Source organism: Ursus americanus, chromosome 19, assembly GCF_024610735.1.
Source record: "Ursus americanus isolate L20-20 chromosome 19, mUrsAme1.1.p, whole genome shotgun sequence".
Taxonomy (NCBI): domain Eukaryota; kingdom Metazoa; phylum Chordata; class Mammalia; order Carnivora; family Ursidae; genus Ursus; species Ursus americanus.
The window spans coordinates 42,314,297-42,318,997 of NC_142145.1; positions in this window are offsets into that span (position 1 = coordinate 42,314,297).

The following is a 4,701-nucleotide window of genomic DNA, read 5'->3' on the forward strand; positions in this document are numbered from 1 at the left end:
ACATCAAGTGGTGCCTAGTGGCAGCCAGACTGACACTTACTGCGTCCTCTCCTATTTGTGCTTATTCTCAGACAGGGTTTTGGTGTTAGCATCTGGATCATGTGAGGATGAAGGGGGAGTTCTCTATCTGATCCGTCACCTTCTCCTGGGTTCCTGAAGGGGTAACAGCAATTCTGGTCTGGCAAGTGGAGGAAATGGAGCATCTGGTGAGAGAAAGCCCTTAGCTAAGGGAGAAATTGCAGAGAGCTTATCCCGTGTCCTGGCCAGCTCAGGTGGATAAATTTATAGTGAGTGCACTTTGGGGGAGAGATGGTGCAGCCCAGAATTAAATCTTTGGGCAGAAAGAGGAGAGACAAAGCCATATGAGAGAGATACCTGATTAAGAAAGATACATGAAAAAGATTCAGAATAGATAATTTAATATAGAGTACAATCTTAGCTATAAGTGTGGTGGTATTGCCTATGGAATACATTTCAAGTTAGTGTTGGATTGCACTGATTTTTACAAATAGTTTTAGTTCTAAAGAAAATGGTAGCCAAAACGAATTTGGAAGACCAGGGTGGGGTAGCCTGCTTGATATTTACCAAACCCATTACTTGTTTTTTTCCTGAGCTCATCATACCTTATTTGCATTTAGATATGTAGCCATGTGACTGACTTCCACTAAATGAAATAGAAGCATGAGTAACAGGTGCCACCTCCCAGCCAAGCCCCCAGCTACCTCCCTCGAGATGTTCAGTGCTTTTGCCTCCTCCTGGTTGGCTGGAAAAGGGGTAATTTTCCATCCTTCCTCCAGCCTTGGAAGCCACAGTTTGGAAGGCGACCCCCATCCCTGGGGATCATCACTTAGAAGAGAAGTGCCCACTGATTAGAAACACCCAGTTTGGACTTTACTTAAATAAGAAATAAGTTTTTATTGGGTTTGAACCCTTATGCATTTTGGAGTTTGTTACAGTAGTTTAATGAATATAGTCTTAACTAATGCAAACAGTCTTCAAAAATTTTCACGTGGAAAGTCATTCATTTTTCTTGCACTTTTGGTTCTGAGCTAACCATAAGCACTATCCAGGATAGCATACAGCTACACCACAATGGTGCAAAATAAGATTTGACCAAATAAGACTGTAAAATGATTTTTCCTTTCTGATTTGTGCAAACGGACTTGAGATCTTAATGGCAGTGACTCAAGGGCTATAATTCTCTAGGTTACAGTGATGTGAACATTTGGTAACCATCTATATAATGCCAGTAAGATTTTCATTACCCTGCATTTCTCTTATTCCTTAACATGGAGCTCCGTAAGAACAAGGGGAAAAAATTTTCCTTTTGAAATAGTTTTGTCTACTAATTCAGATTTGTTCTTAACATATTGTAGAGGGAAGCTCCTTCTGGTGTCCAGGTGCCCTGGCTTCTGCCAGCTTGCAGTCTTAGCCACTCAGGTGATGCATATAGGGAGGACAGTCCTTCCCTAGGAAATCTGTGATAGGAGGTAAGTGACTGAACACTGGGCAGAGATAATAGGGCATAAGCTCTACAGTGGCCATATGCTTTGTTACTTTTTGTGAAGCATGCAAGGGTCCAGAGAAACAATGTTTGAAATGATGGCTAGAACTAGTGAAATCATGAGAAGAGCCAGTGGCCATCTCAGAAGCTCAAAGTGAGGGAAGTTGCAAAGAACCAAGCTGAAGGACTTTCTGCAAAGGTTCTTGTCCAGCTTTAGACATGTACAGACTTCTAGGCACATTATGAAACCTCCAAGATTTAGGGCCCAGGGAATAAACTTCCAGGGGGAGGTGTGGCTGTGGCATCATGCTCCTTGACTCTTCAGCTAGAGGCTTTCTCTCCCATCTTCACAGCCAAGGAGATCTCAAAGAGTTAGGACCGTCCACTGCTTTCAATGCTTTGTCTGTAGTCTGGCTTCAAATACCTTGCCCCCCCACCCCCCCCCCCCCGCCCCCACCGCAAAGTACCTAACAGGCATGGCAGAGTTCCATATATATGTATACGGAATATATGTATATACGGAATATATGTATATACTATATATATGGAATATATATACCTGGAATATATATATAAAGCTGATACTAATTCAAAGGAAGAACACATAAAAAATAAGAAAGGAATCAAACATCTATGTGAGTTTCTGATGCCATCAAAAACGCAGAGTTCTGCGGACTTGAATGCCTTGTGCTCTTCTGTTTTCGTTTCCTGGGGTAATTGGCCCAAAGTCTGCTTCCCTTTGGAGAAGTGTTCACCTTTTGAGCCTTTCAGGGCTCCACAGGGTGCTACCCACTGATCTCTCACAGGCAGGGTCAAGAGAAAGGGCCCACTTAAACATGCTATGTAAGGCCCTTTTCTCATTTGTAGTATCTTCTTTATTCTAAGTGTAAATTGCAAGACTTCTAATTTTCAGGCGTTACTATGCTTTGAGTCATTCAAAAATTATCAATTTCCAAATTTTTTTGATCAGATAACAGGTTACAGGGAAAAATATATCTCAATTATGAAACATTGGCTAAAGTTTCCTTCATAGACCAGGATGTGATCATTTTTCATTAATATTTCTGTGATGTATAAAAATACATAGTTTCTCTTTGATGGGTATTACACATATATGTATTAAATTGAGCTTATCAACTGAATAATTCCATTCCTTTATATCAGTGACTTTGTTTTCTGTTTCTTTACTGAATTTTTTTTTTTAAAGATTTTATTTATTTATGTGACAGAGAGACAGCCAGCGAGAGAGGGAACACAGCAGGGGGAGTGGGAGAGGAAGAAACAGGCTCATAGTGGAGGAGCCTGATGTGGGACTTGATCCCGGTACGCCGGGATCACGCCCTGAGCCGAAGGCAGACGCTTTAACGACTGCGCTACCCAGGCGCCCTCTTTACTGAATTTTTAAGTTCATACGTGCTTTCACTAAAACTCTTTAGGTTCTCTGAGCTTGGGAGTCACATCTTTGCATATTTATTGCCTCTAGCTGTTTTATTTCACTGGGACCTTGGGTCCAGATGCTGTAGTCCTCAGACTGTGGCTACATGGTAGACTATGGGAGGCATGGACCTCCACATCATCAGTTTGCAGACTCTGGAGGAAGCCTCACTGTTGCCTCCCCCCCCCCCCCCGCCCCCAGGCATCCTCTGCTGTTCAGGCCACTCCTTCCCAGGCTCAGGGGTTGGGGGTACTCTTTAAAAATATTTTGAGAGAGAGTGAGTGGGGGAGGGAGGGAGAGGGAGAGAGCAAATCTCAAGCAGACTCCATGCTGAGCACAGAGCCCCATGTGGGGCTCGATCTCCTGACACTTGAGATCATAACTTGAGCTGAAATCAAGAGTTGGACACTTAACTGAGCCACAGATGCTGCAGGGGGGACACAATCTTGCACACCTCTCTGAGGCCAGGTAGACCACCCATCTCTCTCATCAGAGACCACTCATCTCATCCAACCAAGCTCTCTCCACACTCATTTTGATCCACTGCCATCCAGAGCTTACTTCTGGCCCCCAACTGCGCGTGTTCTGGCCCAGTTTTCTCCACTTAGTCTTTGGAGGAGCTAGAGGCCCCACTCACAATCTCCAGGTCCAGAGACACACATTCAGAATTTGTCCTGATGATGGAGGGCAGAAGGCCACATTTAATCTCCCCTTCCTCAGCTCCACTTTCTGCCGTGGTGCCACACCCTTTCTTCGGACAATTGGCTGGACTAAACTATTTGATAACCTTAACATCCACAACACTGGAATTATGCCCCATTGTTACCAGGAAGGTCATCCTGGGTGGGGAATGGTTCATTTCATGCTTCCTCTCTCCAGGCTCTTATCCTGCCATCATTCAGAGTATCCCTTAGACAGTTCTTTAGGTCATAAAGGCAAATTTCTCACCTTAACAAAATTTACTGGGAAAAGACTTTATAGTGATGACTCTGGCTTTTCAGGGTGTTCTGAGTATGTAGAGTCCATCGTAAGTTTAAATTTCTCTTTGTTCCAACAAAGAAAACAGTGATTCTCTAAGGGGGTGAAATTGTTTCAAGCTGTGTGTGTGTGTGTGTGTATGCGTATGCATGCGTGCTTAAAACACTACAGAACCTCTTTGCTTGTGTCATGCAGGGATGAAAAATTCTTTTCCTATCATAATATTACTCCAGAATGTCATTTGATAATACAGGAAGTTCATAAGCCATTAGGATAATGATTCCTAACATTACTTGTCAGTAAAATATGGAAATCATTTGTTACCCATTTATACTAATTTTATCTTACATTTATTTAGTCAGCAGCAAAGACATTCAGAGGTGATTGTTTCCCACTGATTAACTCCCAGATCTAACAGATCACCAGATGATATACAGTAATATTTTCTTAGTGCATTTTTGCAGAAATAAAGATTTATATCTTAGCTGATTCACTGAGGTGGTCTCATAAATGTGAGGGAAATGGCCCCACATTTTTTGCCACTGGCCTGTTGATTCTTATCCTGAGAAACTCAGACACAGCCAGTGTGTCCTATGAATAAAGAGAAGCTTCTATAGGAGTCTCCCTCTCCCCCCTCCCCCTTCCCATGGTACTCTCCTACCGAGCCTGCCTCTGTTCCCCTTCATCACTCTGGGCTCAGAATTTATCTTTGGCTCCAGATGCCCCCCCAGTCATATCTGAATCACTGCCCAGTGTCTTAGGTTGCAGATCCCCCATCATCCTT